The 14,307-nt window shown below is 34.1% G+C and overlaps 1 pseudogene across 1 annotated transcript; it reads left to right on the plus strand.

The window, feature by feature from the left end:
- Positions 1-11,412: 11,412 nt before the first annotated feature.
- LOC143545124 (histone-lysine N-methyltransferase, H3 lysine-9 specific SUVH1-like) lies at positions 11,413-14,001 on the plus strand (annotated as a pseudogene). The gene is made up of 2 exons (XR_013137370.1): positions 11,413-11,500; positions 11,836-14,001. The product of XR_013137370.1 is annotated as a histone-lysine N-methyltransferase, H3 lysine-9 specific SUVH1-like (transcript).
- Positions 14,002-14,307: the final 306 nt, after the last annotated feature.

A 14,307-nucleotide genomic window follows, 5' to 3' on the forward strand; every position in this document is an offset into this window, starting at 1 on the left:
ATGAATACCATGCACATTGGACTTTTTTCCCTTCACTAAGTTTTGTTTCATTATGGTTTTTTATAAGGTTTCCAATGAGCCAATATAACTGATCAAGAAGTACCAATGGAATAAAATACACATAACACTATTTTCCCTTTAGTTATAGTTTGGTCCTACTGAGTTTTTCTAACAACGTTTTTAACAATAAAACATCATTTCAGCAATAAAGCCGATAACCAAAGGTGTTATAAATATACAGTACAGTGGTTATCAACAACTGTATTGATATACTTTATTATATAATAGATATACTTTACCGTTGTATTCAAATGATTGTTAGAGCCATAAGCTGATTAGTCTTTGTACGCCTGTTGTGTGTGCATCACATTTATATCTCATTTATTTGACACTTGATCAATGAAATAATACGTATCTCTTTTCAATACATTCGTCCCATACCCTTTGTCAATTAGGCTAGCTTCATAACATATAAAAATATTCATTAATCAGTCAAATAAAAGTGTTCACCTTAATCCTTACCTAATCTCTATAAAAAAATTAAAATGTTTTATATGATGAGATAATAAAAGAAATAAATGTGCATATAAAATGGCCATTAAAAAAGACATAATATTTGGTTGAATATAAAAGAATTGTGAAAATAAAACATGGGCATAAAAGAAGTAAAAAGAAGTCAAACATAGAAGGTAGAATTATCTATAAACGAATATAAAATATAGAGTTGTATATAAAAAATATCTAAAATGAAACAAATCATTGAGACATTGACTACTGTAAGTACATTAAAGGTTAAGAAATATATAAAAGTAAGATGAATTATTAAGCTATAAATATATATAAAAAAAAGTACGATAATGAAATGACAAATGAAATATATAATATCAGCCACAAGAGATAGTGGAGATAACCATGAATTGTTGTTCCTGATTTACGGTGAGAGTGTGTTGATACACATTAAGCAGCGTACTGCAATGAGACGTTAATAAACATAAATTTACTAAAGTTTAATTTTGCATGTTATGACGGCTCTAGTGTTTATAAAACTTATATCGACATGTATATAAACTTTATGTTATAGTACTCTACACAAATTGAACCCTTAACCTCCTATTTAATAACTTAGCCATCCTATCACCCACCAAAGTATGGGAAACATATATAGAATTTAAGATGTATTTATACAAAACTAAATTTTTGTGAAGAAAACATATAAAAATTTTATAAACGACCAATGTGCTTTGGTTGTGCATTACGTGAGCTTGGTATTAAATAAAATTGATATCAAAGCGTGCGTATAAACATTGTTGTTTGTATTCAAAATTTAGCGTAACATTATGTTAAGAAAAAAGTTAAAAGTATGTTGTATATGGCCCGAATCGGTTTCGAATGAAACTTATACTGAAACTCGTTTGTATTTGAAATTTAAAGTAAAATTACGTTGTGAAAAAAAGTTAAATATATATTATATATGAGCCGGACCGGTTTCGAATTAAACTTATTCTGAAACGTAAATATTGATAAACATGTCGCAATTCGGAACTTGAAAAAACACAATATTTTCAAAAGATGAATTTATCAAATTTTAGTTATGGAAATAAAAAACATGAAAATGAATTTTATTGAATTTATGTTGCAAAAGAATTGAATATGGGCACGTGGAGTTCAACCCATAACTCTGTTTGTACCCGACTTTGGTTACCCAGTTGGGTTTTGGCTCGTCTGCCACGTTGAGCACAGGCGGAATGGGATTCCGTCACTCGATGCCTCCGAGTGGCAGACTCGTGTTCGTCTTCCTCTTCGTCTTGGTCATCCGCCTCGTTGCTGCTCAAGGACCGCCAAACAGAGTTCTGGGTTGAACTCCATATGAAAACTCCTCTTACATCCTTGCCATGAGGTTTTCCTGTTCCGCTTCCTACCATGTCATGGCACTTGGTGGTAACGGGATTTGTGGTTGTTGACGTGAGCGGAATCTAGTGCTGGCAGTTACCGTGAAATGGGGCGGAGACAAAAAAAAAACATGACCCTATTCTAACTTTAGTCAACTTAAATAATATGCACACTTAAGTTAGGCAAGAAATAAAAAAAGAAAAAAAACACGTAGTCTAACGATATTAGGGTGACAACGCTTGTATTTCTTCTCAAATGGCTGATAGTATATAGTATTACATTGGAGTATTGAACATTATTAGTGCATGTTTAAAAGTAAATTTAAAGGGTAATTGATCTAGTTATATGAAGATAAAGTAAAGAAGACAAGAGAAATAACTATGAAAAAATATTAATGGGTAGAAAAGTTAGGATTACGTGAATAAAGCGTTAATAAATTAATCAATAATAGTTTAAATATGCAAACAAGTGCTGATAAATATTTGATTTGATACATAACTAAAATATATGAAAAGGAGACACATTTATTTATTGTGCATTTATGTTGAAACATCATATTAACATCCGCTAGATTAATATAGCAATATAATTGCATTAGATGTGTTCAATACAAAAAGACAAGTTTTAGATATAAAATCGTGAAAATTGAATTGCCATTTGTATGTGACATAGTTATATATAAATAAAGGATCAGATACAATAATCTCTTATCGTACATTACCTACGCGACACCCTTAACCCTTGATTTCAAAAAACACGCGTTGGCAAATTTGTAAATTATTTCAATTCGTTTCCATCCCGGTTAACCATTGCGTCGTTTCAACCATCGCCACCGACGCCATTTGCAGACACCACTTCAATTGAATTGAACTGAAATATGCCATTTGCAGACACTCATTTGCAGAACTTTAAATGCGTTCCATATTTGTTCATGTGATGAAATCGATGATTAAATCGATGGTCGATTGATGATTTCTTGACGATTACGAGATTATATGAAGTGATTTCAGCGTTCAATTTCATGTTACAGATAGTTTAATTTCAGATCTGAGCTTCTGAACGTTTAAAGGTTTGTCTAGAACGTTAATTTGTGTATGTAATAATTAATCTATGTAGGGAAAAAATTTTGTTGTGTATGGATATGTATTGTATCAGTATGTAGATGTAGTATGTGCAGGAAAATATTTAACTTAATTAATTTATCCTACGTTTTTATAAATTTTATTAAATATTTTTTTAATTACTTAAATAACAATAAAAAGCACATTTTATGTATAAAGAAAGGCAGATTTATGTAGGATTAACTGTGTAGGCGGTCTGTAAGATTGTGTAGGTATATTATTTTTCTTACTTATAAAGACCATTAATTTGTGTATATAACAATCATTCTATGCAGGAAAATTTTTTTAGTGTATATATATGTATTATAATATGTAGTATGTGTAGGAAAATTTATAATACGTGAATGTTTATATGTGATTTGTGAATGTAGCAAAACACATTGTTTAAAGAAATTTGTTTTGGTGACAATAAGTACAAACTAGATAAACCAACATTAGTTAATGTGCGTATATATATGGATATGCTTGTGTAGGTATATGCTGCTTAATATAACAAACCAGATCAACAAAAACTAAATCAAGTTACCTGATGTCACACCCCGACTCAGGGCCTGGGTGCGACACCCGTTAGTTGGTATCCAGTTTTGAAAATATATCCGAGTTGCAGGTTTGTTTAGCGGAAGTCTTAAAATATAATATTCACTTATAAAAATGTCGGGTCAGAATACCCATTGAATACTGTATAAAATATCAGCGGAAGTCTTTTCAGATAAAATAAAATATTATTATATTGAAATCTCGGGAGTTGAATACCCGTTTGATAATTTAAATACATATATTTTGAAAATATCATTCTTTATAATATTCTAAATAAAATATATGAGCCATCAGATCACCTCTAATGACTATGTCTCCAATCTTCTATCAGTTCCTGTCTGTCAGTTCTATTCTTTACAGTTCCCTGAAATGTGGGAAAAAATACGTCAGCACAGCCGGTGAATGACGCTGACTCAATAATACCAGTGTGTAAATCAATAATAATACATTTGTGACAATACTCATTAGGCACCCAACTCAATTGGGTTACAATTACCCTAAGTACATGTACAATTAATCATATACACAATATCATTTCTCTGATCAGTCCCGTAGACTACCAGAGGCGTATTTGATGATGCATGGCCTCGGGGAAATCCGAGTCACCATGTATGTATGGATCCAGACACATGTATACTCTTAATTTGAGTATGCTCGTTTCTCATTATTGTAACACAAAGTTTTAAGGATTCGTAAATCCTATGCAAACAGTTCAGACTCTAAAAGAGTTGTAAAAGGTTAGGGCGTATTCACCTTTTATGATTGTAATCAGTTTCTAACACTGATTCCTGTATATTTGATCAGTTTCGGTTACTGACCCCTGTTTGTAAATCAGTTCTGTTACTGATTCTTGTTTCTGTTTGATTGATTTACTGTTATCTCGAACCTATAGTACGAATATAACATTTATATAAATGTCTAGATCAATGATCTAGCTTCAGACCCCGTAGTCTGTTTTGTATAGCTGTAACCTTGACAAATCGTCTGTTTGTATAAAACATGTGGACATTTAGTCCCTGTGTTTATTTATTAATTATATATCAGGTTTCTTCTTCAGGAAGAAACATTTATACCAGGTTTCTTATTCAAGAAGAAACATTACTTTGTCTATAATCTGTGAATGAACAGTATATTTCTTAATTATTAAGAAATACTATTTAATTATACATTTTGCATGAAAATGATTACGTTTCTTAATCATGAAGAAACTATAATTAACTATAACTTTTGCTTATGAAAAGCTATATTATATTTAACAGTGATCAAGGTTTGGGCTATACCCCCGACTATGGTCTAAGCTATTAAAATAATAACTTAATCAGAACCCCTACCTCGTACGGGTATTTGGAGTTAAATGCTTATGATTGATCGAGCGGCACTACTACTCTATATCGCGTAACAGAGCTTACACTGTCAAAGCTTCGAAGCTTGGCACGCTTCACGAGGTCGGTACGCCTTTCGAGGTCGGAACGCAAAACGTGTGAAAAGTGAAGTTGTTGGTGTGAGTTGGAATGTGCCGAACACCCCTCTATTTATAGTTGAAATCGTGCATCTTCGCGTATCGCGAAGCTGCTTCGCGTATCCCGAAGGTGCGCTAGCTTCGCTGAGTCATCAGTAGGGTTGCAACGTGTCACGCATGCAGAAATGCCACTTCGCGTATCGCGAAGATGCCTGGTCTTGCTTCTTCGCGTATCGCGAAGATGCTTCATGGTCGGTTCAGGTCTTTTGTCTTTTGCATAGCGCGAAGATGTTGAGGCTTGATTCTTCGCGTATCGCAAAGAATGAACTTTTCATATTTTCATTTCCAATCTTTGTACTTGTCCAAAAATACTAAAGCGGCCCTTATGCGGCTCGCGGCGATGCGAGCATGCCAAGTGCGCCATCAAAACGCCACATTACGCCCATCGCCCGAGTCCGTGTCCGTGCGCGTCGGGTGCTTCGCACCCTCCGCTAGAACTATGGAGAGTGGTTAGCCGCATTAAAACATTTCTATGGAAACTTGCTTCTTTATAAAGAGCTTCCATTTCTTTGTTTGTTTCCATGTGGGATGAGAGTATCTTTTCCTTATTTATACCCATGTGGAATGCTTCCACTTTCTTCCACATTTCCATGTGGGATGGATTTTTCTTGTTTCTTTAACATAAGATGCTTAATTTTTCCTTATTTCATTTTTCCCATTACTTGTTTTTTTGAGATTTTACTCTTTCAACATTCAAAGTTGACAACTTTAGTCCAAAATAAATATGGGTTTTTCCTAGATGTTATACCTGACTACCTTTAAAAAATATCATATAACCTAATTAGTTAAATTCATAACCTAGTTAGTTTAGAACCACTCAATGCATAATAATATGGTCATAACACAATTCAACTTCATGATGAAAATAAAATTAAAGATAAGATAAATATCAATAACTAAAAAAAAGTTCATGAGAAATAATGTACTACGTAACTTACGTTCAATTTAATTAGCATTAGTTACCAAAAAAGATCAATTCACATTTTACTCTTATACCCTTGTATTTAAATATAGAAAATAAAAGAGAAATAATGTGATTGGTTCAAATGTCTTCTTGCACTTCTCGTACTAAAAAAAACTTCTGAAATGAACCTAATCATATATATATATATATATAGGGGATGGATCATGCGAGAAGTGATATTATAGCGAGAAGTGCGAGAAGTCAATCTCAACCATTGATTGTCTCTGATTTGTTCAATGCATTAATTACTCCTAAAATATTCTTCATATTAATTATTGTAGAGAGTTACAAATTTGAATTATCTATTACCTACATATAAAAAAATGTATATGTAGGTGAATTGTATTAAATTGATCACCTACACAAGTAACATAATAATCTACACATAGCTCATATTCAATTATACAAATTGTTAGTTGTTTTTATTTTTATCAAAATGTAACTTGTATTTACCAACACAACTTATTTTCTCCTACACTAATTTTGTTTCTTTTATTTTTCACCAACACATAACTAGTATTTACCTACACATATATCGTATTCACCTACAGAGCTTGCTAGTTCATTTTGTTTTCACCTACATATAAATAATATTCATCTACACATAACTTGTACTTGCCTACACATAAAAGATAGATTATAAAATAATTAAAGTTATAAAAAAAATATGATGTGTTCTTATATTGCGAATATTTTACAAGTTTAGGTTAATACTATTAATTGTAGGTGATATCATGAACAAGGTTTAGGTTAATATTCTGATATGTGTAGGTAAATACAAATGGGTAGGCTATAACATGAAGTAAATTTGTATATGTTGGTTATTATTGTGATGTGTGTAGGTTCACATGAACTAGTTATGCGCACGTATATAAATATTGTGATATGTGTAGGTGATAACATGAAATAGTTTTGTATGTGTAGGTTAATATTATGATTTGTGTAGGTATTTGTTTTTATGATGGTTAATATATTTATATTTTTTATAGTATAAGTATAATGGTTTTGTTTTATGAATTGTTTAAAGATTAAATCAAATTAGAAAATAAAAATAAATGTATAATCATTTGTAACCTAACATTAATTAGTATTAATTACCAAAAGAAACTCCTAAATTTTTATTAATATACTTCTACAATTAAATAATCCAAAATTAAAAAGAAAACTTATGATTGGTCAGAATCTCTTCTCGCACTAAAAACACTTCTGAAATGAACCCAATCCTGTATATATATGTGTGTGTGTATATATGAGGACTTAACCCGGACACAATTAAGAAAACAATAACTTATAAACTAGTTAAGAAGCCGTTAACATGTAAAGCTAATCAAGAATCGTCAGATTGGTTCGTAAAGATTGACCTCCTAATAGCAATAATAATAATAATAATAATAATAATAATAATAATAATAATAAAGTTATGGGTTAATAAACTAATGCAATAAAGTTAACTAATATAATCGGTTTGACACGGTTATACGTTCGATTCGGTTAACTTAAAGGATAACTCCGTTAACGTAATAAAGAAACTTAAAAATAGAGAATCAATACGTGTACTTTATTAAACAGTTAGTCGAGCTCAGTTGAAGAAAGGCATTACAATTAACTCCGAGCGGAATCGACTAAAGGTGAGTTCTAGGCCCTTTTCTGCGTTATGTTTTTGGGGCTGTGTGCATACTACGATTACGATGTGTTAGATCAATACACTTACCTTAAATGGTAAGTATATATTTGTGTATGTATATGAATGCTATTGAATGATTAATTAGTATGCACGTAGTTATGAGTAATTATATTATAATTGAAGGATAAAGGCATGAAACGAACATATGTATGGTTGTATGGCGAGAATGTATGGTTTATATGGTTGAATGGTTAATAAGGGTTGCAGACCCTAATAATATATGCGAAGAGTAAAGGGTTGCAGACCAAAATAATATCTACGAAGAGTAAAGGGTTGCAGACCCAAATAATATCTGCAAAGAATAATGGGTTGCAGACCCAAATAATATATGCGACGAATAAAGGGTTGCAAACCCTAATAATATCTGCGAAGGTTATAAGGCGAAAGGATCTTTAAAACATAGAACGATCATGTATGTATTAAACTAATAAAAGTAAGATAAAGTATGAAAGTAAGAAGCGTAGGTAAGTATGTTTAATAGAAAGGTAAGCAGGTTAAGTATGTATTACGTATCTTCGGATACATATATGTAAGAATGTGAATGTAATGTAGTTACCTGATTAATTATAACTCACTCAGCGCAGCTGACTTTTAGTAGCAATAAGATGAAGACTGGCATCGTTATGAAGAAGATTCACGTGTTATTTATGTTTAATGTTAAGACTTATGTTATTTCGTTTTAAAGCAGTACTTGATGTTTGTATGAATGGTTAACGTTTATGTTCTGCGAATTGTTTTAATTAACTTTGATTTCCGAATTATGTGAATGATTAAATCCAACCCGATCAAAAGTAGGGCACCCGGGATCAGGGGCCTTACAAATCACTGCTATTTGAACATGGCTTTAAGATTAGTATACCTTTGTCATTTTCCTGGCAATTACATTCATATAAAATGAAACAAATCATTTTATTATATTTTAATTTTCAATTTTATATGTTGCCTGATTATACAATTGTTAATTGTAAAATATAAAATCAATTAAAACTTTGTTTTACACAGAATATTAATGACAAAAAATTTATCATGATCAATCAATTTTAAATTCTAAAGATTATAAGGATGATTATATCATCAAAGTTCATGTAATCTGGTTTTTGAGATAATCATGTTTTTTTGATAAACGTGACCAGATGATCTCAAATGACATCATATTAATTGATTAAAAGATATGATATCTTATTCATATGAATGTTTTTTATTAGTTTCATGGATACATTATCATTTATTTAGGGTTGATATGTATTTGAAAAACCTTATTTGCCACAAGGAAGAGTTATAAGTAGGCCTATATGTTCCTTATCAAGAATTACAAGCAGACATGGACCAAAGATTTGATTTGTGATAAATAATGTATGCCAACCAATACAATCACAAATGTTGTGTACAAGGAATGTTTTACTTATTTTTAGCATATTTGTGTAATCTTAGTTTTGTAATTTCTTTAATTTTAGTGTAAATTGTAATTGTAGTAACAATATATAATCATTCTGCTGACTGTATTTCATTTAATGAATAAAATTTAAAATTTTCATCAATTACCCGTGTAATACACGGGCCTCAAACTAGTTGTCAATATTTTGCAACGATATTTACCGCTTAACTTTTATTTATTTTTTTAATATAAATAATATATATTAAATTTAAACAATTACTCACTAATTAAAAATAAATTATAACTACAAGGCTAATTAAAAATAATATAACTTAAAACTTCATAAAATTATCACAAAAACTATTTTTAACTACCTTATATCTTATTAAAATAATCAATGGAGGTGGCTAAAGTGCTGGATATCATTAAGGTGACGGGTCAAACTTTGGGTCTTGAACTGAATATTAAGAAAACTGAGCTATTTTGGCCTTCTTGTGATGGTACGAAGTCTCGTGACGGTTTATTCCCTGTTGACATCGGGAGACCATTATTAGGGGTGAAGCTTCTTGGGGGAGCTGTTAGTAAAGACACCGGGTTTATTAAGGGTTTGGCAAAGAAGAGAGTTACTAATGCTGTTGATTCGATGCGTCTTCTCCCAAAACTTGGTGACCCGCAGAGTGAGTTACTTTTGCTTCGATCATGTATGGGTATTGTTAAACTTTTCTTCGGTTTGAGAACATGCCAACCTGTACACATGATGGAGGCAGCGGTGTTTTTTGACAAGGGATTGCGTGAGGCGATCGAGGACATTGTAGTTTGTGGAGGTCCTTTCTTTGGAGACCTCCAATGGCGACTTGCTTCCTTACCCATTAAGAATGGGGGTTTGGGGTTGTATTCGGCAGTAGAGGCTTCCTCTTATGCGTTTGTGGCCTCGAGAGCCCAATCGTGGGTGCTTCAGGATCACATTTTGCGAGACAGTGGTATATGTGGGATGGATTCTGATTATTCTTGTGCTCTGGCTTATCTTCGTGATATGATTCCAAGCTTCGATTTTAGCAGTTTCTCTAACAAAGAGACCGCCCCCTCTAAAGCCCAGCATGCATTGGCGAGCACTCTTTTTAGTAAAATTGTTCACGACATGGAGTCACACTTTAACATGAAAAGCAGACAAAAAGCCATTTTTGAGTGTCTACAAGCACCACATGCTCAAGATTTTCTTCTTGCTATCCCTATAGATGTGTTAGGCCAGCATATGTCTCAAGTGGAGTATCGTAGTATCCTTAAGTATCGCCTTATGATTCCTCTATTTCCGGTTGATGAGATATGTCCTGTTTGTCGTAAAGCGTGTTTAGACTCATATGGGGAGCACGCGGTGCACTATAAAGAGCTCCCGGGGTTCAAGTACCGACACGATCTGGTTAGGGATGTGCTCTTTGATATATTCAGGCGAGCTGGAATTTCTGTTAAGAAAGAAGCACCTGTGAATTTCCTGACTGACCCGTCGGAGGGAAGATCATCTCTTCGACCGGCTGACATTTTGGTGTTTGGATGGATAGGAGGGAAACACGTGTGTGTGGATTTAACAGGGGTTTCTCCTTTGGTGGGCTTAGGGAGTAGTGGTTTCGCGGTCGGTCAAGCCGCATTAAAAGCTGCTTCAGGTAAGGTGGCAAAACATGAAAAGACGTGTCTTGACAACCAACATGTATTTATTCCTTTTGCTTTTGACACTTTTGGTTTCCTCGCGCCTGAAGCTATGGAGCTACTTACCCGTGTTCAGCGGGTCATGCATAGTAATGTTATGACTCCAAGATCAGCAAATATAGTTTTTAAAAGATTGGGTTTTGCGATTCAAAAAGGGGTAGCGGCGCAGCTTGTTGCCCGCTTGCCTTCTGTTTCGATGTAATCCAATAAACAATTAATACGGCAATTATTATTTTTAGATCAAATAATCACTATTCACTTCTACATATGAAATCGATATCATATGAAAAAACACGTCTAGTTATTGGTTCGGTACCAAGCGATAACAATATCATTGAAAATACAAAAAGTTCTAAAACTTAAAAACTAAAACATGAAAAATGAATACCCGTTTTAGTACCGACACTCACCACAAACATCCTATTTTATTTTAAGGAAGTACGAACAAATATTTAATAAAAGAATTAAGTTTTTCTTTAAATTACAGGAATATCTGGTTCACTCCCTTCACTAAAAATCTGATTTAAGTAATAAAGTAAATAATAAATGATTATTACCAAAATATTATTAACCATTAATACCATACCAAGCATGACGTCATCTCCTGTCCACTGTGTTAAAATTGAAATCAAATACACAACGTGAAAAACGCAGGTTTCAAATTTCTTTTCATTTCATTTCCAGTCTCGCCCTAATTAGGAACCCAAAGGTAATAATAATAATAATAATACTTCTTAATCCCACAGATCTTTACACAGCTTTTATTCATCTTATGCTTTCAAATCGATTAATCATTTCAATTTTTGAATCAAACCCATGTTTCCGTATCATTAATAAACCCTAGTTTCTTGTGTTTTGGGCTTCAAATCATGTATTTTTTGTGTTCGATTGTGTGTTTTGTCATGGGTTTATCGATTATTGGCGTATTGGGTATCTAGGGTTTTGATCTTTTTTGTAATTTGCGTTGAATCTGAGGATTATTAATTTATTATTTTGGGGGTTTTAGCCCTAATTGAATAAAGATGTAATGCATGTGTTTTACAGGTGATGATAAGTGTGATTCACTGGTAAAGTTTGAATCTTTTGCGTGTTCGAAAAGCTTCTTCCATGGACCACACTTTTGGGTCTAATCCAATACCTTCTGGTAATGTAAGCAAGACTGAGGTTTTAATCGTTAAGCCGTTAAGATCTCTCGCCCCGATTTTCCCGTCTCCCCTGACCCGTCCGCGCCGCCGTCTTCTCAGTATGCTTCCATCCCTCCGACTGGTCCGTTCCCACCTGGCGCCACGCCTTTCTTTCCGTTCTTTGCTATGTCTGATCCCCAAAAGCCAGGTCAGCAAAGGGCGTACCCGATCCCGTCGCCGGTTCCTTTGAATTCGTTTAAGACGCCGGTTTCTGCGTCTGGGAATGGGGATATTGGGACGTCGAGAAGGGCTACAAGAAGCCGTGTGGATGTTGATGGAAACAGTCAGAGTGATAGTTTTGAGAATGGATTTGAAAGAAATATGGAAGCTGGAAATGAAGTTAATGAACAAACACGGGTCACCCGTAGAAAAGTCAAACCGAAATCTGGAATCCCTGTTTCCAATGCCGATGTTGCAATCGATGAATTAGTCAACAACATGTTAAAAGCTTTTAATCTTGTTGAAATCGACACGTTTCATCAATCCAACAGTAACAAAGAGTTGGTTGACCGTGTGTTAATCGTTTTCAACTTACTTAGAAGAAAAATCACGCAAATTGATGAGAAACACGCTGTTCCAGGTGTTGCTAAACGCCCTGACTTGCGTGCGGGTAATATTTGTATGACTAAAGGCGTTCGCGCTAACACCATGAAGCGAATTGGCCCGGTGCCAGGTATCGAGATCGGTGATATATTCTTCTTTCGTATGGAATTGTGTTTAGCAGGGGTTCATGCACCGAGTATGGCGGGAATCGATTACATGGGCGTTAAAGTTGCTGGAGAAGATGATCCACTGGCGGTTAGTATCGTTTCTTCAGGCGGTTATGATGATGAAGGTGATGATGGTGATGTGTTAATCTACAGTGGTCAAGGTGGTGTTCAAAGGAAAGATAAACAACAAAGTGATCAGCAGTTAGTTAGAGGTAATCTTGCTCTTGAAAAAAGCTTACATAAAGCTAATGAAGTAAGAGTGATTCGTGGGCTTAAAGATTTTGCAAGCCCAACTGGGAAAGTGTATGTATACGATGGATTATACAAAATACACGAGTCCTGGATTGACAAGGGAAAATCTGGCTGTAATATTTTCAAGTACAAGTTAGTTAGAGTTGTTGGTCAACGTGAAGCGTTTACACTGTGGAAATCAATCCAACAATGGAAAGATGGGGCCATTTCACGACCCGGTGTTATTCTTCCTGATCTAACTTCCGGGGCTGAAAGTTTACCCGTTTGTCTTGTAAACGATGTGGACGGTGAAAAGGGTCCTGCTTATTTTACTTACTCACCGACTTTAAAATATGCAAAACCGTTTCCTTCAACAAAACCGTCTGTTGAAAACTGTAACTGCTGCACGGATGGATGCCAAGCTAATAGTCACTGTCCTTGTGTTCAAAGAAACGAAGGGCAAATACCATACACTTCACTCGGTGTGTTACTGAGTCACAACTCACTGATTCAAGAGTGTGGGAGTATGTGCATATGTCCTATTAATTGCAGGAACCGCATTTCGCAAGCGGGGTTGAAGATGCGTTTAGAAGTGTTTAAGACAAAGGGTAAAGGTTGGGGGCTTCGATCGTGGGACCCGATTCGATCCGGTTCGTTTATATGTGAATATGCAGGGGTTGTGATTTCTGAAAAAGGAATTGATTCTGATGATAATTATGTTTTTGATGCTACCCGCACATTTGAGCCGTTGGAAACTCGACCTACTGATGAACCGGTTAAGTTTCCGTTTCCTTTGATTATTAGTGCGAGAAACGAGGGAAATGTGAGTCGGTTTATGAACCATAGTTGCTCGCCTAATGTTTATTGGCAGCCGGTTATTCGTGAGAATCAAGATGAATCGTATTTTCATGTTGCGTTTTTTGCAATCAAGCATATTCCACCTATGCAGGAGTTAACGTTTAACTATGGTTTGGTATCGACTGACAAAGCGGGCGCGCATGGGAAAAAATGTTTGTGTGGCGAATCAAATTGCAAGGGTGTTTTTTACTAGTGGCACTTCTGGTAAGTTACCTTTTTTGAAGTCATTTTGTTCTCTGATTTTTTTTGGAGTTTTGTTTGTTTGCTATATACTTCAAAGGTTCCAAGTTTAATAAGGCTAGGGCAGGCATGCTCATGTTTTTTCGTTTAACTTTAACCGAGCAAACGGTCGAAAACGAACACATAAATGAATGGATTTTTCTTGTTCGTGTTCATTGTTAAGAAAATGAGCGTTTTCGTATTCGTTTATGTCTGTTTGTTAACAATATAAACGAACACTTTACAAAGTACGAACATAAACGAACAAAGGCAATTGAGCATAGATGAAGGTTCTGGTTGGGTGAAGTCGCGAA

Source organism: Bidens hawaiensis, unplaced genomic scaffold (assembly GCF_021521415.1).
Source record: "Bidens hawaiensis isolate Kalapana, Puna unplaced genomic scaffold, B.hawaiensis_p1.1 tig00013821_1, whole genome shotgun sequence".
Taxonomy (NCBI): Eukaryota; Viridiplantae; Streptophyta; class Magnoliopsida; order Asterales; family Asteraceae; genus Bidens; species Bidens hawaiensis.